This window comes from Prionailurus viverrinus, chromosome F2 (assembly GCF_022837055.1).
Source record: "Prionailurus viverrinus isolate Anna chromosome F2, UM_Priviv_1.0, whole genome shotgun sequence".
NCBI classification, from domain to species: domain Eukaryota; kingdom Metazoa; phylum Chordata; class Mammalia; order Carnivora; family Felidae; genus Prionailurus; species Prionailurus viverrinus.
The window spans coordinates 76,321,783-76,347,294 of record NC_062578.1 but is presented as its reverse complement, the minus strand read 5'-3'; the positions used below and the strand labels follow the sequence as shown (position 1 = coordinate 76,347,294).

At 52.3% G+C, this 25,512-nt stretch overlaps 1 long non-coding RNA gene across 1 annotated transcript; it reads right to left on the bottom strand.

The window, feature by feature from the left end:
- Positions 1-272: 272 nt before the first annotated feature.
- On the bottom strand, positions 273-23,541 carry LOC125156413 (uncharacterized). The gene is made up of 3 exons (XR_007148596.1): positions 23,452-23,541; positions 22,865-23,007; positions 273-363 (listed from the first exon to the last, which is right to left on the bottom strand). It is a non-coding gene; the product is annotated as an uncharacterized LOC125156413 (long non-coding RNA).
- Between the last annotated feature and the right edge of the window lie 1,971 nt (positions 23,542-25,512).

Genomic DNA, 25,512 nt, shown 5'->3' with positions numbered 1-25,512 from the left:
CAGCAGCAAACCTCAGCTCCCCCCGCTTCCACCCCTGGCAGGGTCATTTGGCCAGCACAGAAGGCACAAAAGAGATAATTCACCTCCTGGTCTTCTGTCTGGGGGGTAGGCAGTGAGGGGGAAAGGGCACTGGACTCACCTCCCAGATTCGGGGAGATTTCATTCTGTTTCAGACATTGACGTATGTGCATCTTCGCAAAAGCCTCAATCATTATTCCGATCATGCCCACGTTTCCCTGTCTATTTTCTCAGGTGCGACCTCCCTCTTACCTGCTGAGCAAAGTGCACCTCCAAATGGCCGTGCCACTGTCTCGCACAGGAAGATAAGCTGTTGCCAGGAGAACCGGCTTCAGAAGTCAGAACCTTGGAAGATAAGAGGCACCAGGTTACACAGAAACAATTATGCCCGAGACCCTAATTGGATTATCAGCGGTCCAAAAGTCAGCTTTAAGCAATTATCTATCCCAAGGCCATGAAAAAATCAAGCACAAGCCATTTCTTCACCGTCCTTCCCTGCAAAGGGGAAGAAAGTTTCTTGCAACATGTGGGAGAGTTTCTATTAATGAGGCAGAAAACGAATTCTTGGAGGAAGAAATTGCACACATCTACGCAACTCATTGGTGGGTTTTCTTCCATCATTAAAAGGTTTTTAAAAAGAAAAAAAAACAAAGTAAGGAATTTAAATCTCAATTCATGGCATAGTTATATTTCCGTGTTGAGCCTGGCCAAAGATCAGATACCCTTTTCAAATTTCACAAATGACATCTTATCTCCTGCGAATCACCAGACCTTCAACTCGAGGCCACGTGAGTTTCAGACTGTCCATGCACCAGCCCCCACGCAGGGTCCAGAGGGGAGTAGGATTGGTCAGTGAGTCAGTGAGGCCTCCAAGAGCTCAGAGCCTGTGGGTGGTGAAGCCAACACCGAACCAGATCATCACAGAACGATCAATCCATCTCTATGTAAGTCTGGACATCTACACTGAGCACGATGGAGGCAGAAGTGGGAACAGCCAGAGTACCTGGGACAGTCAAGGAAGTCTGCCTGAAGGAGGTGACACTAATGGATGTTGAAGGATGAGTAGGAGTTTGCCACCCAGACACGGTAGTGGATTGTTGTTATGAGCAGAGAACACAGGTAATACTTGGTCGCAGGTGTGAAAATTCCGGTTCCCTCAGGCGACCCTGTGTGATCGACGATGGGCTCCTGTGGTCCACAGGGTGGAGAACAGCACCTGTGATCTCGTGCAAAGTGCTTTTTTGTCTCTCTGTCTCCTTCGATCCCTAAAATATCCCAAAGCCTGTGAAGCCAGTACTGGTGCTAAGTACCCGCCATGTGCTAGGCACTCGGGTAAGTACTCAGCATTCGTAATTTCATTCCATCTTCACACCAGAAATTTGCAGGAAATATCTTTCCTGTCCCCATTTTGCAGAATGGGAGTCCCAGGCTGCAGCCATTCCTAACCTGCCCAGGTCACGGAGCAGAACCAGGATTCCCACCCCGGCAGCCTGACTCCAAGGACCACACTCCTCACCTTCCGTGTGCCACCCAAGGGAGACAGTGCCGAGCAAAGCACATTCATGGGGTCTTGGGAAGACGGGGATCGAATCCCCAGGAGACCAAGGGGGTATCTGAGGTCCAAAGTGATGACCCAAAGGATCCCAATGGCATACTCGTGGTAAATGTATTTGCTTTGCCCTCCCGGAAAGGGCTGGACGGGGTGGAAACCAGGGGCAGTGGAGGTTGGAGCTAAGAACACAGTTTCTAAGAGTTAATACCACCCCCCCCCCCACCCCGCCCTGCCAAAAGGCACAGAGAATACCAGGCTGCATCCAAACTGGTGGCTGGGGGTGGGGCTCTCCAACATTCTGGCTCTCTCCGCCCCACCATGTGGCCCCAGTGAGCCGTGTACAGCCAGCCCCACAGCCTCAAGTGACATTTCCAACCTGTGCTTTCTCCCCTTCCCTCCACACAGGCCTGGGGATTGCCTGTCAACCAACACAGCAGCACGGGTGCAAATTCTCCTCCTTACGAGCACTATCCTCCTACACCGGCCCACACAAGGGTCTCCGCGGGGCATTTTAATGTAATTATTTATCCCCACCTCTGCCTCTTCCTCGCCGTTTACAAACACCGACAACACCCCACCCCTAAATCTCTTTGAGTGGAAAGTGGACTGACTCTGCAGTGGGGAGGGAATTTGAACCCCTAGATCACATTTTATTAACATCTCGGGAATAGAGGTCCCTCGGCTATAAAGTGGGATTTATCCATTCAACACCATATTTATTGAGCACCTATAATGTGCCAGACACATAGAATTCATGGTCAGCGAAATGAAGCTGGTCCTCGCCTCATACAATCTACAATCTAGCAGGAAAGAAAGCAATGAAATCAACCACTGCGGTCAGTTTGATAAGCATTCAGTCAGAGGAAGAATGATTCTTAGAGCCCGGGGTAGTGGGGTGATATTTATAATTCTTTTTTTTTTTTAATTTCTATTTATTTATTTTGAGAGAGAGAGAGAGTGTGTGTGTGTGTGTGTGTGTGTGTGTGTGTGTGTGTGAAAGAGAGAGAGAGCAGGGGAAGAGCAGAGAGAGAGGCACAGAGAGAGAATCCCAGACAGGCTCCATACTGCCTGGAGTGGGGCTCGAACCCACAAACTGTGAGATCATGACCTGAGCCGAAGTTGCACGCTTAACCGACTGACCACCCAGATACCCCTATTTTTAACTCTTATCCAGGATGTTGAAAGCAGATCTTCTATAGCCAATGCCTGAGAGCATTTTGGAATCAGCGTGGTCAGGATCAGGAGGCCACAGAAAGAGGAGAGACTTTATATTCAGACAAGGCCAGGTTCCACAATTTATCAGACGTATGTTTCCTCATCTGTGAAATGGGTATATTACCAGGAACTACCTCCCAGGTTTGTTGGAATTTGTATCTTTTGTGAATTAAATGAGGGCATGTCTGTCCCAAATCTGGCACATAGTAGGTGTTCAGTCCATAACTGCACCTGTCCTGAGTCCATGAGGACAGGCGACGACACTGGCGTCTCACTACAAGGCCTGAGCCTGGAGAGGTATTGGGACTCACACAGCTACTGAGTCGCCCCTCCCTCTTAATCAGTCCCTTGCAAGGATAGCAAACCCAACAGCATGCAGGACACGGGAGGAGGCGCAAAGAGGTGCAGTGAAAACACAGAAAAAATCTGGTTCTGGCCACACCCACGGGCCCAACTTCCTATGCGGCCCTCGGCCTCTCTGGCCAATTTTATCTCCACCTTCCAACAGGATAGTCGCATGTACTCCGATTGTCCCGTGGTGACAAATGCTGTGAAGATCAGAATCTGATGAAACAAGTCAATTACAAGCAGTGGAAAGCCATCCGGGGGGACGTGATTACCGCTCTTCCAACAGTCATGACTATGATCGTCGGAGCGGGGCCCGTGTTTTTAAATGGGGTTTATGGGGCGCCTGGGTGGCGCAGTCGGTTAGGCGTCCGACTTCAGCCAGGTCGCGATCTCGCGAGATCTCGCGTGATCTCGCGTGAGTTCGAGCCCCGCGTCGGGCTCTGGGCTGACGGCTCGGAGCCTGGAGCCTGTTTCCCATTCTGTGTCTCCCTCTCTCTCTGCCCCTCCCCCGTTCATGCTCTGTCTCTCTCTGTCCCAAAAATAAATAAACGTTGAAAAAAAAATTTTTTTAATGGGGTTTATGATAAATCGTGGTGGTGACGGGCTGATGAAAAAGTCACGCGTGCTTCCCTTACTGTGGGCAGAACAGAGACACCAGGGGTATAATCCCATCTCAGTCACTCTGTGCTGTGTGGACTTGGTGATGTTCATGAACCTGAGCCTCGCAGAATGGGGAAAAGCCATGCACTCTCCATAGCACAGCGCTCTGAGGAGTTGAGACGGCCCATGTCGGGTGTCTGAACCATCGGACGAGCCCCATAAAGCTGTGCATCTGGTGAGCAACACGGGCTTCCCTGCCTGCCCATCTGGAAGCCTGACTCCCCAGCTTCTTAGGGACCTCATACAGCCAAGCGTTTCCCAAGAATCGAGCTCACCTCTGGGATTCCTCCAACCTCTGCCTCCTTCCTGGGCCCCCCAGGGCTCCTTCTCCATCTCAGAAGAGGCTTCCCTTCTGCGGGGGAGGACCAGCCCCCTCAGCCAGTGCCCTCGGGCCAGGCCCGTACAGACCAGGTCTACCTGCTCTGGTTTGTCCTCTGGAGCCAGCCAGGAGGCAGATATTCTCTCGGAGGCCCCTCCTTCCAAGTTCCCATCGCCTTCCAAGTTCCCCAACTGCAGCTTATTTGCTAACAACAGAACCTGCTTCTCGCAGCTCAGCCGAATTCCTCTGGGTTTGTACCTCCAGCCTCTTCCTTTCTGTCTCCATCTTTCACCCTGGCCGAGATGCTCAATTCCTCTGGCCCCACCGCCCGCCATAGCCTACTTTGACCACTCCCCAACACGCATATCCGGCAGAGTCTGGGCGCCCTGTGAGGAGAGTCCCAGCAGGGCTCTTGTGCTTAATCCGGGACCCTCTTCCATTGCCAGGATTCTTGCACTTGTAACTTAAAAATGCTGACTATTGGGGCACCTGGGTGGCTCAGTCCATTAAACGTCTGACTCTTGATTAGGGCTCAAGTCATGATCTCATGGTTGGTGAATTCGAGTCCCGCCTCAAACTCTGGGCTCTGGGCTGAAAGCTCGGAGCTCAGAGCCTGGAGCCTGCTTCAGATTCTGTGTCTCCCTCTCTTTCTGCCCCTGCCCAGCTCATGCTCGCTCGCTCGCTCTCTCTCTCTCTCTCTCTCTCTCTCAAAAATAAATAAATATTTAAAAAAATTTTTTTTCAGTGCTGACTTTTGGGACGCCTGTGTGGCTCAGTCCATTAAGCATCTGACTCTTGATTTCGGCTCAGATCATGATCTCATGTTTGTTGAGTTTGAGACCAGTGTCGGGCTCTGTGCTGACAGCTCAGAACCTGCCTAGGATTCTCTCTCCCTCTCTATCTGCCCCTCCCCTGCATGCATTAGTGCTCATACATTCTCTCTCTCTCAAAATAAACAAATAAACTGTTTTTAAAAATGCTATTATACTCCTACTTCTTTAAAACATAGCATTTTAACTCAGGATTCACCTCAATTTCCCTTCTGGAGGTCACCAGTGATGGCCACGTGAAGCCTGAAACAAGGAGCCATCCTGGCCGTGCAAGCTTCCGTGGGGCTGGGAGAGTGACAGAGAAGCAGGCCTTCTCGTCCAGACTTACAGGCAGCTCTGAAAGCAAGAGCAGATTCGGAGTCAAGCAGGAAGGAGAACAGCGCTCTGTGAGCCAGAGGAGAGTCTGGACAGCTTGTCCAGCGGAGGGGAGGGCCAGGAGAAGATTCCAGAGCCAGAACACGGACCAGGGATTCCAGGGCCCAGGAGCCAAATGCAGGGAGTCAGAGGCCAGACAGTTAGGTGTTGGGCTCCGACGGGCTGCCCGTGTGCCTGTGTCGGTGGACTGCCCGAGAAAGAAGGCCGGATTCAAGAGGCCAGAGATGAACTTGGACGACCTCCTCACTGTCACACCCAGTGGCCACTTCCAGGGACTCTCCATCCTCAAATGCCACACTGCACTTCCTCCCCGGAAATTCCCCCTCTTCGCATCCCTCTAGCTATCTGCTTCTTCCCTGGATTCGGTCTGAAGCTTCTCTCCTCTACTCCCTCGACGTTTCCGTGTCCAATAAGGCTAATCAGCGGACAAATTGGAACACAGGTCTTCCAACTCCCAATAGCTCTGATCTATATATGTTGTAGTATAGATAACAAGATGCTAACAAATCAAGAGCATTCATTTTTTTTTTTTTTTTTTTAGTCATCAGACACCTACCGTGGGTCTGGACCTATGACGGGTAGAGTGGTCTTCAAGAAGGTAGATGAGATTAGAAGGTAGCCCCAGGATAGGCATTTTCCTACCCAGAGATAGGGCGCCCCACCCCTGTGATGGAGAGTCACTTTTAGACCAGAAGGAAGGCCCTTCTCCAAGGTCTTGAGGAGTGTGGGGCATCCAGCCACTGTTCCCACATGCATCTGAGCCGGAATCTGGACTTTTCTGCAGCTGCCGCATGCTGTGTTGGGAAGAACTATCAGCTTCACCATCAATCCTCAAGCTTGTATGGTCTCTGAATTATTTAATGCTACATTCCAAGAGGCTGTGAATAATGGAAGGGGGTGTAAATAATCTTATCTCTGTCTCTACTTGCAGAGATTGGAAAGGGGCACCCGAAGAGGCTCTTTTCTGCTGGAATCTTACACCTGTGCATGATTAAAAGCCAAACCAAATGCCCCCTAGATAACTGCTATTCCCTTGTGGGGGAAAGAAGTGAGCAAGTGTCTCATCATATTTCCCATGTGGAGAGAAGCAATTATATATCAGGCTTCAGGTTCCAGGGCCTCTCGGATAATTACAGCACGGCTTTAGAGTTGTATTGAGCCTGACACATTACCCAACTCTTTCACATGCCTGGGCGACGGGCAGGGCGGCTTTCCTAATTGACAGACAAGGACACTGAGCCCCAGGGAGATTCCCTGGCTTACAAATACAGTTAGAACCGGGGAAGAAACAAGCCTGGATCCAGGTCTGCTGACTTCCTTTCCAGTGTTCTTTTCGCCTTTCCCGGGCATGGTTCGGACGTGCATTTGTCTCCCAGTTGTCATGCAGTGTGAATGAGACCTGCCCACGTGTCAGGTCGTCTCGGGCAAATTTGCGTGTGGGCACGGGGAAGGGCTTCGTGTGTCATTTAAGCGCCACACCGCGTATCAGACACTTGACCTACCCGCTCAGATAAACAAGCCCTGGAGGTCAAGGAAAGAGAAAATGTGGATGCAGAGGGGAGGGAGGGTTCGTCAGCGAGCAGACCCCCAAAGCACTACGGTGTGGTGGAAATAGGCTTTGGACCAGGAATCCAGAAATCTGGGAACCAGCTCTGATTCTGCACCTACTGGCTGTCTGATCCTGGAGATCTTGTCAACCCTGAGCCTCCAATCTCTAAAGCAATAAAATCGGATAGACGGCAGTTCACCCCACAGGTTTCCTGTGTGGCAGAACTTGGAACTCTGTACATTAGTGGAAACGTTATTCCCACTTATCAGATGATGTCCCCAGGGTCGCCAGGGTGATACGTAAAGATAAATAGTCATCAGGCCTGCAGTAACAGGGGAGAATTTGTGATCTTCCCAGAGGCAAGGAACCAACACAGAGACAGAAATAGAGCTTCTGGAGCCGGATCCATAGGAACAGTCTGTGTCTACCCATTTTAACTATTCCAAGCTCCCTCCCCATTTCCAAATCGCCTGTCCTAAAAACCCACCTCCTTTGAAAAGGAAGGAAAAGAACACAGGAAGGACGGCAGGCGTAAACACGCATGCAATCCTCACCCTAATTTCAGACAGTTTATCCTCCAAGGCCTCTCTTGTCCCTGGAGGTCTGATCTCTTATGACAACTGTCGCCCACCCAGGGATCCTTCAAGGACCGTCTCCATCTGTGCCTCAGTGGACCTCTTGCTCCCCCCCCCCCCACCACAGCCACCCTCATCGTACACTGACTACCACAATCACATCGACATCAGCCAGGGGCCAGATGAACAGCCTTTTAAGGTGATTAAGGAAAGCAGGTTATTATGGGGAGACTATTCAAAAACTAAGGAGATCCGGTATGACAGAGCTGAAACATCGCCTCATTGGGAGAACAATCAGGGAAGAACTATTATCCAGAATAGATTCAATTCCCGACACCCCACCGCTCAAGTGTCAAGACCAGAATAGTCCCCCGGGGACCTGATCAATGACTCCACTTCCTCCCGGACACGGTGAAGATGCGCTGGGGGAGATTGATAAAGGATTACACGCGACGTGAGGCTCACTCTGCTTGTCCTCACCTTCCTCCTCTTCTCCCCCCAACATCATTGCACCGTCGAATTGCGATTATGTCTCTGCTACTTCTCTGAGTGTCTGGAAGGAAGGCAATGTACCTCATTTTTCTTTATTTTCTCAATAATTTGCTGAGCATCACCACCCAGGTGGTCTGCAGACATCTTTAAACCAAAGTGTCTGAGAGTGAGTTCCTTACCTGCCCCTCAGATTTGTTCCTCCTCCTAACACCCAACTCGATCGGTGGCCCCACAAATACCCTAATCACCAAGGGAGAAAGTAAGGAGTTACCCTTGACCCCTCCAATCCCTTCATGACCTACATCCATCAGCCCTAAATCTCCATTTTTTCGCCTTGGTCTTCAATCTGTTCCTGGATATGAGTTGAGTTCTTTTTTTTTTTTTTTTTAATTTTTTTTTTTAACGTTTTTATTTATTTTTGAGACAGAGAGAGGCAGAGCACGAACGGGAGAGGGACAGAGAGAGAGGGAGACACAGAATCGGAAGCAGGCTCCAGGCTCTGAGCCATCAGCCCAGAGCCCGACGCGGGGCTCGAACTCACGGACTGCGAGATCGTGACCTGAGCCGAAGTCGGACGCTCAACCGACTGAGCCACCCAGGCGTCCCTGAGTTGAGTTCTTTTTACGAACCATACATTCTAGCCCCTGGGGAGCACGGTGGGCAAAATGGACGCGATGCCTGTCCTCATGGGTTCAAATTAATTTCCAGTCCCATCTCTTACTGGCTTGGGCTAGGTGCTTACCTCTGTGTGGCTCAGGGTCCTCCCCTGAGAAATCGAGACAAAAATAGCACCTACCTCAGAGGATTGTTGTGAACATTACATGTGTGAGTTAATATGTATAAAGTACTTAGAACATAGTAAGTGGTCACAGTAAGTGACATGTGTGTTTGCAGTCAGCAAGTGGTCCTGGAAGACAAAGCCTCAAACCGTCGCCAATCTGAGTCTTGGTAGAACACTTCATGATCCTCCCAGAATATAAGGAGCCACTACAAATCCATCCCTACCCCCTTACCACGTCCCCAGTCAGGAAAGACTTTCTCCTGACCTCTGGAGTTCTGATGAGGTATGACGCTTTCCACACCCCCACCCCCAAGGGTAGAAGAGACTGTAAAACCACACGGCTGCATTCAGCAGGCCCGTCCCACAACTTGTGCTGCATGGCCCTCTGGCCCCGGTGGCTTCGACATTCTCCTTTCGGGGTGTGGGACGAGGACCTGGGGAGCTGGTACCGTTGGGTTGTCTTCCTTCCACTGTCTACGTGCATGACGAACCAGCTCCATCTAAACAGGGATCGCTGTAGCCTTACTGGACAAATCTGTCAGGCCTCAGTCTTGGCCTCGTGCTTAACAAAGAGAAGGAAAGTGTTTTGTACAATTAACAGAAGAACAGAGGGACTGACCGTGTCAGGAGGGACCTTAAGAGCCTCTCTGTTGAGGGGCGCCGGGGTGGCTCGGTCGGTTAAGTGTCTGACTCTTGACTTCGGTTCAGGTCACCATCTGGCAGCTCATGAGTTCGAGCCCCACATTGCACTCTGTGCTGGCAGTGCGGAACCTCGTGGGATTCTCTCTCTCTCTCTCTCTCTGCCCCTCTCCTACTTGCATCCTCTCTCTATCTCTCAAAATAAGTAAATTAAAAAGGAAAGACGCTCTCTGTTGACTCCCCCCACATTTAATTCATCATCAGCAAATACTGTCATGTATTTCTTTAAAATTATACCATCTGGTTTCTCTGCCTCCACTCTTGTCCTTCTCCTGTCTAGTTTCCTCAGCAGAATCCAGGCAATCTCTGAGATATGCAAAGAGAATCGTGTCATTCCCATTTACTGCTCTTCAAAGACTTCTACTTACAGCAAACAAATGTCATTCTTATGAATGACCTGCAAGGCCCTTCACTGCCTGGCTTCTGCCCACATCAGCCAGGAGAGCCCCTTTCATCATCACACAGGCCTCCTCTAACTCATCAAACACAACAAGATCCTTGGCACCGCAGGGCCTTTGCACTGGCAGCCTTTCCCTCTTTCTCAGATGAAGAGAAGGGAAGACGGCAGAAGACAAAACCCTGAAGGATTCGTACCAGCAGTGGGAGGCCCACAACAAAGGGGGCAGTAGCGAGGAGCTGGAAATGTGGGCCAACAACGGGAAGTGTGATGTGAGGAAGCAGGGCCAAGGGACCCCACGGCCTGATGAGCGGTCACAGGGGACAGGGCTCTGTGAGTGTTCAGCGAGCTGCACACTGTGAGGCCGCTGCCGGCCTGATCCGGGGGGCGGGGGTCCCGGAGAGCGATGGGGGTTGAGGCCGGTGGGGATGCCGAGTGGGGGGTCCCTGAGAACGAGGGACGGGCTGACGATGAGGAAGAACTAGGAAACACGGCAGAGTGAGGTTGTGAGAAGCAGGTTCCAGAAAACAAGCAGAGGGAGGAGCCCTTGAGGAGAGGAACATGCTCTAGAAACGGGAGCACAGGAGCACAGGAGAGAGGAGGGTGCCCTCACGCACCCTTCCTGGCCCCGGTCTCAAATGCACTGTGCGCTGCTCATAAGGCAACCTGACGTGCCATCCTGACCTTCTCCTCTGCAGGCTTTGCGCTGGCTCTTCTCTGTCGAGAATGTGCTTGGGGCGCCTGGGGGGCTCAGCCGGTGAAGCATCCCACGTCGCCTCAGCTCGTGATCCCGCGGTTCGTGAGTTCCAGCCCCGCGTCGGGCTCCGTGCTGACAGCTCAGAGCCTGGACCCTGCTTGGGATTCTGCGTCTCCCCATCTCTCTGCCCCTCCCCCACTCACTCTGTCTCTCAAAAATAAACAAACATCAAAAAAGTTTTTAAAAAGAACGTTCTTCCTTCTCTCCTTGCCTGCTACTTCCTAGTGACTTTCCATGCACTTTGAGGACCCTCGTCCCCCACACCCCGTGCGATATATTTCTCTTCTTAGTTCCCCAAAACTTATTGCACACAACTCTATCAGTGCCGTTGTGAACCCATTTTATATTTACAGTCTCAGTTCTCTGCTTCCATCACGGGAGCGCGAACCGTCCGTGGGTACGATGGCAATCCTGTTGACGTCCCCATCCCCAGGGAGGTCTGACAGACACAGCGTTGGCCCAGCATGTGCTGGACGATGGGAATCAGCAGCCCTGCATCGAGTCACAGCCTTGCAATTGTTTTATCTGCATAGGGTTTTTTTTTTTAATGTTTATTTATTTTTGAGAGAGAGAGAGAGAATGGGGAGGGGCAGAGAGAGAGGGAGACACAAAATCCAAAGTAGGTTCCAGGCTCTGAACTGTCAGCACAGAGCCTGACGCGGGGCTTGAGCTCACAAACCGCAAGATCATTACCTGAACCTAAGTCAGACGCTCAACCGACGGAGCCACCCGGTGCCCCGGTCTGCAGAGTTTTAAGCAAATTAGCTCATCTCTCCAAACCCCAGTTACTTACAGTGTATGTAAGGAGACCAAGCCCAATTGGATATGGAAGGAATTAGTGGGAATATTGAATATGATAGCGCTTTGGAAAATTAAAAAAACCTGATTAAAATGCTGTGTGTTATCATCCATCTGTCCTAGGGGGAGCTGGTCCTTTAAACCGAATTGGTTCCAACAGGAATATGCACAGTGCTAATTTGGTTTCAGTCTTGGGTTATTGAGAAAATGGAGAGGTATGATGGAATGAGGCCCGGAGTTGTGCTCAAGTTCCTGAATAGACTTGGGGCTCGAAGCACATCGCTCCATTCATCAGTTTGATTCCTTATAAATACTTGCTGAGCACCCACGATGCATCGGGCGCCAAGGATGCAAAAGTGGGGAGTTCTGGTTCCCATCTGGAGGGAAAGAGGCTTGCAAATCAGGGGTGAGGGTTCAATACCTCACAGTGACCGCTGCGGTCCAGGCGGGGAGAGGAGGGCAGCAGCATGTGGAAGGAGCAAGAGGCATTCTGGGAGGCCTCCCAAGGGAAGCAGGACACATCTGAGCCATGGTTTGGAGGGTAGGAGGGACTTGTCAGAGCCAGGGGAGGGAGCACTGGTGGGCAAAGGCTACAAGTGTGTGGGGACAGGCTTGAAGGAAGTCCCACCACCCCCACCTCCTGGTGCTCATGCCTTCATGTAATATCCTCCCCCTTGAATATGGGCGGGACCTCTTCCTACCAACGAAACATGGCAAAGGGGCTGGATGCCACCGTGACGGTGTTACGTCACATAGGACTCTGTCTTGCCAGCAGATTCCCCTGTAGGCTGTTGTTCTCCTTGCTGACTTCAAACCAGCCAGCTACTGTGACTCCTGCCATTTCAAGAAAATGAACTCTGTCAACAACTCCAAGAGCTTGGAAGTAGATCTTTCTCCAGTCAGACCTTCAGATGAGAGTGCAGCCCAGTCAGCCCATGGATTGCAGCCTGGTGAGATCCTGAAGCAGAGTACCGGCCAAGCCGTGCCCCAGCCTCCTGAGCCATTGGAAACCATGAAGATAAAAAAACATGTGTTGTTTACAGCTGCCAAATGTGTGCTCATTTGTTGTGCAATTAAAAACCAATATAAAGTGTGAGGCAACCCACTTGTAAGCTCAGAAAGGACATGGCCCTCTTCGAAGCCTTGGTTTTCCCAGGCGTAAAGCTAGAACTAGAACAAGATCAGACACACACACACACACACACACACACACACACACCTCCTGGTTGGGAGACCCCAGCGGGGTATTAGCAGCAAAAGCATTTGCAAATTACTAAATGCCATCAAGTTGCTGGCTGATAGCATCATCCCATTGCCTTCCATACACACTTAACCACAAAGTTCCCAGAGTCAGTATCACCCTATTTAGAAAGAGTGATACATTGAAAACCAATCAAGGTATTTCCAGGTCTCCCTGGAGCAATGTGCTTCTTGTCTCTGAGCTTTGGACAGACTGCCTCTTCTACAATAACCCTCTCTCTCTCCTCCTGCCCCAAGCCCTGCACCTGTCTGTGTCCTGATTCTCATGCTCTTGCTGTTTAGATGCCCCTTCCCCCAGGCTCCCTTCCAGGGCAGGGGGACACCCTCGCCTGTCCTCTGTGCTCCCACGGTGCCCTGTATGACCCTCAGAACTTTCTTCACTAGCAGCTCCCACTTACTTTCGTGGTCTCTTAATCCACAGCCGCAGGAACTAGCAGCCACTTAAAGGCAGGAATTGAATCTTACTCTGTTTCGTTTCCCCAATAGCTTCCACAATGCCCAGTGTGTAGTCAGGTGATACAGTACATGTACATAAAATATTAGAATATCTGTGTGTGTATATCTATATATGGCAGAGGCCACTTCCCAACTTAGAAAAACGGTCCTGATATGAATAGTACAGAAGAGACTCCACCAACATATCCCCCAAGGGAAGTTTATCCATTTATAATTTTATGCCATTTAAGAAGAGGATGTGCGGGGGCTTGTTTAAGCCCTTCTTTTAAGAAACAAAACAAAACGAAAAAAAAAAACCCCGTTGGAGAGTATGTGGTGTTCTTACAGGTATAGACAGCCGTGCGGCTGCGAGCCCCTCGGGAGCTGCCAGGGAGACTTGGCTGCTGCCTGACTCGTCTTCTCTTCTGACTTGTCAACTCAACTGCTTTTAAGCAGGCTTCCTGAGAGGTGGGAGGAAGAGGAAGCAGATTTGCCAGGGTCTAAACTCAGAAAAGAAAGCCTGAATTAGCCAGAGCCTGGGCCGTTCCCACCGCCTCCGGGAAGGCACGCAGGAGACACACACAGGTGGAGGCGAGGAGGAGGAGGAGGAGGAGGACGATGAGGAATGCAAACCCCACATCGGAGCACCAGGGAGGGGGCCCAGCAGGGCTGAAGACCGAGCAGAGGGGGATCATTCTCCTGATACACTGCCAGGGGCTCCCTCAGGGTGAAGCCCAGAGGCTCCCAGAGCAGGTGAGCCTTTGGTACCATCCCAGTCTGGACTGGAACCCAGGCTCCGCCCTCCTCCAGCGGTAGGACCCCAGGCTGTGAACCTCGCAGAAAGCCAGTTTCCCATCTAGAGACGGCAATGGCCGTCTCAGCCTCGCAAGGTCGTTGAGACAATTAAACGAGCTCAAGGGTGCCCCAAGCCTGGCCCAGAACAGATGATTTTAAGTGTCGGTTCCACGTCTCCCCAGCCACTTGCCCTCGGCACAGCGGCCCCCGAATCCAAAAGGAAATGCACTGGAAGAAAACAAGACACTGCCTGTGATAGCATTCTGAGGTGAGTAAAACTCCAGTGTGTCAGGTGTAATCACCATTATTACCACGGGAGAAAACAGGATGGAAAACAGCAGGTATTACCGGGAAGGAAATTGCAGAGCCCGCTGGGTTAGTGCTTGTGCGGGCACACGGCTCACTCACACGTGTCATTTCATCGGACCCCCAGCACTACCGGTATTTCCTTCACTGTACAAAGGGGGAAACTGAGGCTCTACCATGGATGGCACTGGCTTCCCCAGGGAGCCCCCGGTGGGACTCGGGGAGATTGGAAATGAACTCCATGTTCCTAGAATTGTGTGCTGTTTGCACCCAAAGACGGACACCCCCCCCACCACCACCACGAAGCCCCCTTATACCCTCCTGCACTCTACAGTCGTTTCTAAATGATTAGAACAGGGGCGCCTGGGTGGCTTGGTCGGTTAAGCGTCTGACTTCGGCTCAGGTCATGATCTCACGAATTTGTGGGTTCGAGCCCCGCGTCGGGCTCTGTGCTGACAGCTCGGAGCCTGGAGCCTGCTTCCGATTCCGTGTCTCCCTCTCTCTCTACCCCTCCCTCCACTTGCGCTCTGTCTCTCCCAAAAGTAAATAAAGATAAACATTAAATAAGTAAATGATTCAAAAAATTCCAGTTGCACAGAAAATGAACTCAACCCAAGCGAGGTACACGGAAAGGGTGTTCACGGGCCCCTATGCCCGGAAGGTGCAGGGCTGGCTCGGGCTTTGGGGATGAGTGGATCCAGGTGGATCAGTCAGGTGGAAGATACAGGGGTCATGGACTACAACAGGTCCTTCTCCCCCAGCCCCCCTGCCGTCAGCACCAAAGCGTGTACTTCCCCGAACCCTCCATTTTGGACAAAAGCGAGCGTTTACACCTCTGAGAATTGCCGCAGAGGAAGCCAACCTCAGGGCACACCCATCCCACCTGGGTCTCCTTCCAGACGTCAGTTCTCTGTCCTCCAGATCCTCCTGTGGCCCCTTCCCGGCCAAAGTCGTGTAGAGCTGATGCGGCCCGGGGTCTGATGGGGGCACCTCCGCGTCTTTGTCTGTTTTTTGTCTTGAAGTGCAAATGTTAGAAGCTGTTAGTGTTTGAGAGTCGTCTGCTGCTTTTCTCTATTTTTAGAGTGAACACAACCAACTTGGATAAACCGTGTCAGTGGCCGTTTGAATTACATGCACACAGAACAAGTAGGAACCACATTCGGGGAAGGGCACACGGGGGCTTTTTACCTTAATGAAAGCCGCCATGGTCCTCTAGGGACACGGGAACATTGACCTAAGGACCCAAGAGCCTCTTGAGAAGAAAATGATTTAGACCCCAACCCCTAACCCTCTGTCTGGACACTGAGGGAACCAAGTGACGGCAGCCAGCAAGGGGGCCTATGAACAGGCCCCCGTCCCCAAGGCGGCCGGCCCTGGGTGGGTTCTCTGCCTGGCCCCCCAAAGGGCACACATGTCGGGACTACTGAGTCCCCTCTGAAGGCCTGATTTTCTTCAGTTCAGGGGAGAGGGATAGGAAGACCAGCTGTGGCCTCAGTTAGAAGCCATATCCCCAGATCAGTTTAACGGATGCTAGAAACTATTTCCAAAATTATACAGCGTTTGCCTAAAGTCACAGAGTTGTACTTTGTCTTTCGACCTCTGGTTTCCGTGGGTACACGGAGTCAGAACCCCAACCGCGGAGACAAGTGAAGACGCACATTGCACGGTGCCTTAGTGTTCCAGCCTTGGCCCCCGTTTTGCTCTGTCTCGTGCTTCCGCCTGGGCTGGGGGCAAAAGGACAGAACCCACAAAACCCCAAGGAGGAAGAATCCCCTCCCAGGGAGCCGGCGGACCTAACCGACAACCTCACTTCTCGTAGCAACACCCCAAGGTGTCTCTTCATGAAGCCCAGTGTTGAGGATGAAGCAGATTGAGAGAAACTAAGCAGCTAGTCCAAGGTTGCCCAGACTCGGTCGCCCCGAGCCTCAGGCCAGGTCCAGAGCCCGGGTGGCTTCTCAGGTGTGATACCTGCCTCTAACTTGCTCTCTCTCAGCTGATGCACAGTGAAAGGACAGGGAGTGCCTTTACAAAATGTTGGGGTGTGTGACATTTCAAGAAATTGTGACACTTGCCAAACCATTCAGGAAATCAAATTTACGAAGCTGCTTTTAGCAATATTCTCCTGGGGTCTTCTGGGCCCCTCCCTTCAAGCTAAATTGAGAGTCCCTGCGGTGAAATCGCCCCGGGCTGGGCCTACCCGCCTGAGACCCCAGCCCCCTCTCTGGGCCTCCCCACGCAGATGGTCAGCTCCCCCCCCCCCACACCCGCCCAGACAAGTACCTTTATACCATCCCGGTCCTGGCCATCTGGCCTCTGCCACTCTCTCTGTCCACTTCTCTCCCCCTCCTCTGTCGTCGTGCCCCTCTGCAAACCCTCTCCATGCACACCCATAAACTCAGTTCCTGTTTTATAGGTCAAAGCTAGTTCCCTAGGAGGGGGAGAAACCCCGCCCTGAAAAAATAGATACGTTTGCACCAGCATCATTAGGTGATGGTAGCTTTCCCTTAGCCCCTAAAATCCCTTTTCCTTCTCTGTGCGGAGGGAATGTTCCCTGAAGGGCAAAGACACCTGCTGGGTCTCAAGTAATGAGAGAGTAGAAAGGCCCTAACCCTTCCTCCTGGGGCTCTCCTGATCTGCTCGGCCCCGCTCCTGGGTATCTGGACCTACACACAGTCCTCCGGATGCGGAGCACGGCCTCTTCCAGTCCTTCCCGGGGCCCCCCTGCTCCTGCTGAGCTCCCCCCGCCAGCGCAGCACGGGCTCTGCCTCTTGCACACCCCAGAGGCAGGACGCTCACCCGGGGCAGGGAAGCCAGGGTGGGCGCGTCCTGCACTAACTGATGGGCTCCCTGCAAAGGTCAGCTGGCTGTTACAGCCGCTGATGCCCACAGCTGGCAGACCCCCCCCCCCCCCCCAGGGAATCCCCCTCTCAGAACTCGGCAGCCTTCTTGGGAAGGCGTGTGCTTCACAGATGCGACCCGGGCAAGGCCATCTGTCACACTCACTGCGTCCCATCCAGGTCTTCTCTCCTTTGCCCTGAATGATTTTTTTTTTTTCGCCACTTTGATTGGGCCTAAGGACACGTCAGGTGTAGACAAGAACAGGACTCCCGGGATCACGGTCTTCTCTGGCTCATCGGTGTGCTGACAGCCGACCGGGCCCAGCCCAGACCCGAGTCCCCCCGTGTCATGGAAAAGCACAGACGTGAAGAGGGACTTGAGCTGCACGCTCAACCCCAGCTCTTCTGGCCACGTGACTTGAGCCAGTGTCTGCATTTCCTTTCTCCCATACTCTGCACTTCTCTGAGTCTGCTCCAAATCAGAATACACCCCTTCACCCAGACGTTCCCCCCGGAAATGGTCACAAATATCACGGGAAGGCTGTCTTTTGCTTGGAACACATTAATACCTAACATTTAAACAATGGCTCGTATGGCTCTTAATCTGACTTAATACTTGTAGCAGCCCCAGGAGGTCAATGTGTCTGTCCCCATTTGACAGATAAGGGACTGAGGCTCAGATTAAAAACTTGGCCCAAGGTCTATTCCGGAGTGAGAGGGCCAAGGCTCAGACACTGACCTCGACCTTCCAGGTGCAGCTGTCCTTGAATTGTCACCTCACACCTGCAGGGGGAGTGGGGCACGTCTCTCCCAGTTTTCTGACCCCCCAGGAGGGGGTCTGCCCAGATCTCCTTCCGGTGCCCCTCCCCCTTCCCTGGCTTCTTGTGCTTTTTGATTTCAACCTCAAACCTGAAACTGTTCACTGAGGACCCTGTTCAGTGTGCTGGAGAACGTTACCCAGAGCACAAGGACAACGGGAAGTGCCTGAGTGCGTGCCTCCCCGCAGGTGGCCCTCAGCCAGGATGGAGGGGGCGAGGGGGTGTCAGGGTAGAGCCCTCCAGGGCAGTCACCCTCCCTCTCCAGAGCTGCACCAGGGGTCAGGCCGTGGTGCCCTCCTCAGGACTTTGCTGAAATCATGCCTTTACTTGGTTCCTTCCCTTCCCAGGCAGGCTTGCCTCCTGACTCCTTTACTGGCTTCTCCTAGGAGCGTTTTCCTAATAAATCACCTGCACACGAGTCCTTGACTCAAGGTCTGCAACTGCGGAACCTTGAGCACTGGTGCATTTGTGCCTCTGTGTCCCTAAACCCCCTCACCCCAGAGCCCCTTCATGGGTGCTGGCAATATCGTCACAAAGGAGGCACGGTCAGACTGGACTGCCTCTCCCCAAATCAGAGGCAACCTCTTTTCTGATCCAGATCCTCAGGCTTTCTGTGAAATTACAGTCTAAAACATTACAAAAAAATCATTCTCCACAGAGCCTAAAAGGGGCTGGGAAAATCCCCATGATTCTGCCCCCCCCCCCCCCCAGCCACCTTTATAGCATGATACACAATGTCCTCGATAATTGTTCTCAAGGACTCACAAATAATCCTATTTTCCCTCAAATTCCACCTCCCCTGCAGGCTCATGCTGGAAGTCTCTCCACCAGAGCTTTGACTGTGGCTCCAAAAAAACACCCCGGTCAGAGTCAGACGAGAAGCTGTTATCTCAAAGCTGTTACATCTTGATGTGAATGAAATACCAGTTTCTTCATCTATAAAACAAAGATAATGCCACAATTTGGCAGAGTGAAGATATATGATGGCAGAATGTAGGAGAGGGGGCTGAAGAGGGCTACCAGAATCTAAGGATTGACGCTCATCACAGGGGGCACCTGGGTGGCTCAGTCAGTTCAGCGTCTGACTTCGGTTCAGGTCATGATCTCGCGGTTGGTGAGTTCAAGCCCCGCCATCGGGCTCTGTGCTGACAGCCCAGAGCCTGTTTCAGATCTTCTGTTTCCCTATCTCTTTGCCCCTCCCCTGCTTGTATTCTCTCAAAAATAAATACACTTAAAAAAAAAAATGACGTTCCTCAGGATGACATTTCACCAGGGACACTGAAGGCCAGTGCTGTGTCCGTGCTTTCCAGATGTGGAGCGTGAGGCTGGCTCAACCCAGCGAACCAGTGACAGTTCTTCCTGCTACAAGGAACAGAGTCACGACAGCACAGGCAACGAGGAAGTGTATCCATCCAGATAACCAAAGTCCCAAGGTAGGTTTTCCAGACCTGGTTAAGTCACAGTCCAGTGACCTCATCAAGGACCCCAAGATCTCCCCTGATTCCCAACACCTCATCTTCATTCTGATGGCATGTCCCTCCTACTAGCTACCCTCATGGTCACAAGGTGGCCAACGGCACCAGTCAGTAAGGAAACGCAAATTAACACCACAGTGGGATCCCCCACACTTGTATTCCAATGGAGAAAATAGTGAGAATCGACCCTTGCCGGGGTTGGTGAAAAGGTGGGGGAACGGAGCATTCACACACCACTAGTGAGGCTATAAAATGGCACAAGCACTTTGGGAAGTTTTTTTCAAAAAGTGAAACATAGGCACACCATGTGACCCAGCCACTCCACTCTTAGGTGTTCACCCAAGACAGATGACAGCATAGGTTCACGCAAGGACTTGTGTGTGGACATTACACAGCTTGACCTGTATAGCTGAAAGCCGGAACAAGCCAAACGCTTGGTCATCAACAGTTGAGTGGATAAATGCATCATGGTACATTCATACGATGAAATATCACCCAGCAATGAACAAGAATGAATTGTTGATACACCCAACAGCATGGGCGAATCTCAAAGCAAGTCTGCTACACGAAGGAAGACGGGCAAGACAGAGCACGTACTGTATGATCTGTTTACGCAAAAATTGAGAAAAGGCAAACTAATGTAGGGTAACGGACAGCAAATCCGTGGTTGGCGAGGGAAAGATGACAGGAAGGAGCAGGAGAGAAAAATGACAAAGGGGCAGAAAGAAACGTTTGGGGTGATTCATATGCTTGCTATCTTGATTGTGGTGATTGTTTCCCAGGGTATACATATGTCAAAACTTATCAGATTGTATGCTTTAAATATGTGCTGTTCACTAATGCCAATTATGCCTCAGTAAAGCTCTCTTTTTTTAAGCTACTTGAGCAACATCGAGCATGGGAAAACACCACCAAATATAGAATGGTTTACCAGAGGTCAAAAGCAGTTCACCTCCACTCGGAAAAACCCACTAGACTATTTTGGTGACAGACCAAAGGACACCTCTCTGGTGACCAGAAAGACTGTGGCTAATTGTGCATCTGTGTCCCTAAACCTTATTTATTGTCTACTGTCGGCCATTCATGTGCTAGATGCTAGGGACAATGAAGGCCCTGCCCTTGGTAGCCCAAACTCCAGCAGAGAAAGTCCACGAGAAACGACAACAAAACAGCATTCACACTCTCTCCCGAAAGCATGATGTCTCAGCCCGACGCACTGACCAATTTTGTTTCTCTGAGTCTCCATTATTCTTGTGGCGGCCACCCAACCCCCTCGAGGAATGCATCCTTTAATGATTAGCTACGGTCAAGTCATTGTCAGCAAAGATTATTTGACGCTCTGTTTCTTCACATCACAGGACACGTAGCTGTCATAGTGTGAACTCATCACCCACATCTTCTACTGTTCCCTTTTTGTATCCACCTGGGCGCCCATTAGTAGATTGGGAGCAGGTATGTACAGTGAAATGCGTTGGGGTCACACGCCTGGATCCTGACCCTTCTCATCACTACACCATCATAATCTTGGGAAAGTAATAACCCTCCCCGATTCTCGAATCTTCCATCCATACCATGAGAATAATACACAACTTGCAAGATTAACGCGAAGGTGGCTAAGAGATAATCCCTATGAAGAACCGAGTACAGTGCCCGACACGCAGTAGGTGCTCAGTAAATTGAAACTACCAATACAATAATAATGGTTCAAAACCAAGCTCTATGATTCATCAGCATCACGCCCTTGGGGGAGTTATGTCACAGCCGTCATGTCGGTTCCTCCTTGGAAATGTGAAGGTTACGATGCTTATTTCACAGGCTGTATGTCAGGCTCCCCATGAGAGCTGGGTCAGAGATTCGTTACATTAGCACAAAGGGAGTGCTTGCTAATTGCCAAGCGATGGGCTTGGTGTTGGTGCAATAGGGATGGGAAAACAGAGACATAGTCTCTGGTCTCCGAGGGCTCAGAAAGCATACGCAGCAAACTATGCTGTAGTAAGAGAGAAGCAAGTTTTGGAAATGTGAGCATAGAGAGGCACTTCTCCTAGGCTGGTGAGGAAGAGGAAAGCTTTCTGGAGGCTACATTATCTGAGCCAAGGCTAGAAGAACCCGCCAGGCTTATCCAAGGACAGGGGAGAAGAAGTGTCCTCCAGGCAGGTGGCCAGCAGGAGCTGGTCACGTCAGAGAGCCGCACATCAGCACATCACCCAGCACGGGGGCTGAGACTTAGGTGGCACGCCCATCACCCTGCGGGACCCCCGAAGGCGCCAGGCAGGCTGGTCTCCTCCCGCCTCTTCCCCATGCCATTGCTCCTGCCAGCCGCTGGCACAGAGCTGCGCCCGTGGCAGAATTGGCCCTGTCACCACTTCCAGACTGACCCGTGTGCAAGAATCCCCGTGGATGTGACAGCCCTCCTCCTGTCAGGCCCTCCAAAGTGACTCCCTGCCCCGAGCTGACACTGGCTGGTGACAATTACAGGGTAAGAGTGACTCCTCCTCACCGTGGGGCTTTCAGATCAGCGCTATTGTCCTTCTGGAACATGTATATTTCCCTGTGTCCTCCACAGCCCTGTGACTTCCAGCCCCTGATCAGTCGCAGGATCCTATTTTTGCTGAAGAGGCTGGGCCAGGACAAAGGTCCTAGATGGCTTTCTTTTGCTCCCTCCCAGTTTCCTTTGTTAGGCTGTCCTGTCCCCACCTGACATCCCCAAGATGGCTGATTCCCCATGACAAATTGGGAAGGAGGGGACGGAGGCAGCCAGCGCTATGGAGCCACTGTGCGTGCTGATAAGTTTGTGACAATTTGCTACATGGCAACAGAAAACTAACACAGGCTGTCAGGTGGAAATGGACTTTGTGTTTAGAGGAGGAAGAAAGGAAGGGAGGGAGGGAGGGACGGAGGAAAATCGAAGGGCACCGTGAACAAAATGTGAGAGAGGCAGTGCCATGTGGGATGAAGGCAGAGGCAGAGGGAGGCGGGGGCCAGCTCGCGTAGAGACTTGGTAGGCACAGCAAATGTTCAGCGCAGGTGCAATCGGGGATTTCTGGAAGTCCTTCAGTGGGTGAGTGATGAGATCCGATTGATGTTTTCGAAAGAGCACTCAGGTGCTGTGTAAAGAACAGATTAGATCCTAGAAAGTGATAGAGGCACCATGGAGACGAGTGGGGATGGCTGCGAGGAGCTAAGGGAGCTGGAGGGGTGGGGGGCTCACGTGGCAGCCGGGAGAGGGAGAGAAGTGGGCGGATTCAGGATCTCTCTTCGGGAGGGCGCCCACCGGCCTCACGTGTGGGCCGGGCGCGGGGTGAAGCGTTCAGACGCACTCAACATGATTCCCGGGACCTGGGCTTCCACAGTCGGGAGAAGATGGTGACAGTCACAGAAATGGCAAAAAAAAAAAAAAAAGGGGGGGGGGGAGGGAGGAGCAGCTTTGGAGCCAAGGTGGGAAAAGTAAGACTTTTTTGCGGTCTGGAGCTGAGGTGCCCATTAGTCATCTAAGTAGAGATGTCAAGGAGCAGGATGCACGAGCGTGCGGCTTTAGGATGTTAGTGCTAGAGATAGAAATTTGGAAGTCATTACCGTGAAGATGATGTTTAACGGCGTGGAAGCGGATGAGGTCACGTAAGGAGAGGACGACGACCCAGGACGGAGCCGTGGGGTGGTCCGGCAGTCAGACCCAGGGCAGGGGAGGGGGCCCGGCAGAGGAGAGGGATGGAAGCAGCCTGGGACGGGAGGAGGAAGAGCTGGAGTGTGAGTGAAGCCAGAGAAGCTTCAAGAGGAAGTAACCGGCCACGTGACCGTGACTAGCAAAGAAAGGGGCAGGCAGGGGAGAGGCCCCGGTCCTGCCAGCTTGGGGTCTGACGGCGACCAGGCAAGGCAGATGCTGTGGGTGGGGTTAGGGCTTCAGCCCAAAGGGAGTAGGCAGCAGAGGAGACGGCAGGTGAGGAAGTAGGAAGACACGGGAAGGGAGCCCATGAAGGAGAGCAGAGGACAACGCAGAAGCCAGCGTGGACGTGGCGGGGAGGGGTGGTATCAGAACGCGAATCATCCAAGGACAGGAGTAGAGTCCATGACCCAGACCGCAGCGGAAGTGACAGAAGTGGGGACCGCCACCCGCCGACACAGGGCAATGCAGGAGCAGGTTCGGGGGCACCTGGGTGGCTCACCTGGTTCGGTGCCTCACTCCTGATTTCGCCTCGGGTCGCGATGCCACGGTTCGCGAGTTGGAGCCCCGCATCAGGCTCTGTGCTGACAGTGCTTGGGATTCTCCCCCTGGCCCTCCCGCTCGCTCGCTCTCTCTCACTCTCAAAATAAATAAATAAATAAACATTAAAAAAAAAAAAACAACCACACACACAGCAGGTTCAGAACGAATGCCGTTTGGGAGCTAGGACACCAAGGATGTGGCCTAGAAGCATGTGGTGGCCAAACGGAGGTTCCAGAGATGGTGGGAGCACAGGACCACGGCCCGGGGGGCAACCGTGAGTGCAGGCGGAAGAACAGAAGGAGATAAGCACGCATCTCCGTGTTCGCTTGTTTGCTTCCTCACCCTCCCCCCTCCGGAATACACGCTAAGATCAGGACCCGAGTCTCGTTTTGTGCTGTTCCCCCGGCACGTTGCTATGCACTCAGCAAATACTCCCGGAACAAAAAGGCGTGCGAGGCTCCTACCCGGGGCCCGGCAGGTGGGAGCTCACCTGCCCTTTGGGGGCTCGCTCCTACCCCACGCCTCTCCCTCATTTACAGTCTCTGAGGTTTACACACAGAGCCCTGGGGCTTGCACAGGCGGTGACAGACAAGGGCCGTGGGAAATTTACAGCACAAACAGAACAGAAACACTGCCTGCAGGATCAGGAGACCCGGGTTCACGTCCCAGGTCTGAACCACGTCCTCCTGCCCACCCCCACCCCCAGCCCACCCCCCCACCCCCACCTTCCCGCCTCAGGGCTGTGTCACCTGTAAAAAGTGAGGATTGGATTGTGTTCCAAACCTTTCTTTTCGAAATCAGCAGAACCCCTGTGACCAAACCTTTAGGGCTGGTCTGAGATATGAAAGACATCAACGGGGGCCGGTCTCCGAGGCTGATGGAATCCGGAGCCCCAGAGCTCAGCCACACCCAGGCCCCCAGGTGGCCGCTCAGGGCCCCAGGGCACCCTTTGCCCACTGGCGGTCCAGACTCCCTCTGTGTGCGCCTCCTGGTGGAGATGCCCGGTAGGTGCAGCCCCTTCCGGGTCGCTCGGCCTTCCCAAAGAGACCATCTCCTGGTGATGGAGCTCAAACCCAAGGCCCTCTGGCTGGGATGTTGCTCTCTCCGTGATCCTGATGGATGCTGACAGCAATTAGCGGAGAGAGAGATTTCCCTGCAGAAAGATGGGAACATTTATTAAGCACTTCATGCCAGGAGGCAGAACACAGCACAAAATTCATTAGTACTTAGGGCCCCGGCAACCCCCCATTTTCACCCAAGGGCTAAAGGAAAACCTAAACTCCATAAATAAGGGCTACCAGGGCCTTTTAAATCTTGGCTTGCACCAGAGTGGGATTTCCATCTCTCTAATTTGCCGTCTTATTCCCTGGGCATGTCAAGACTGATATGAGTTTGGGGTTTTTTTTATTAAATCAAGCACCTGTCAGGGGGAAGTTTACTTCACCGTCAATGATGTGGCCAACCAGCCATCAGCAGGTATCCGACCTCAGCCACTTCGAGCGCTTTCGAAAGGGCTGCCTCCCTTGGTCCCCTTAAGGCTTAATTTTCTTAACAAATCACATTAGGGGTTCTTAGCATATCACAATGCTGGCACCTCACGTCTCTGCCTGTCATCGTTTCTTCCCCACTCACGCGGTGTTTGGCAGTTCTTCCAGGAACGGGTACCGAGCACCTTCCACGTAGCAGACTCCATGCCAGGCCCTGGGAATACAGAGCTATTTTACTCCTGTCTAAAGGGTCCCTGCCCCCAAGGAAATCTCGGTCTTGGGGTGAGGGTGGGGAGCTTTGCTGGCACCACGGCCTGTTGAGCCAGGATACAGGAGGGAAGCCTAATCCAGTCTCAGAGCAAGACACCTGAGGAAGGGGCAGCCCAGTGAGGAAGGGTATTTCCAGGGCTGGGAACTGCATGTGCAGAGTCGCGGAGGAGGACGAACAAACAGGACGGGTGTAGGGCCCTGCACGTTTGGAAAGGCTGGAAAGTGGCAGACAGGTGAATGCAGAGACAAAGGAGGCCAGTGAG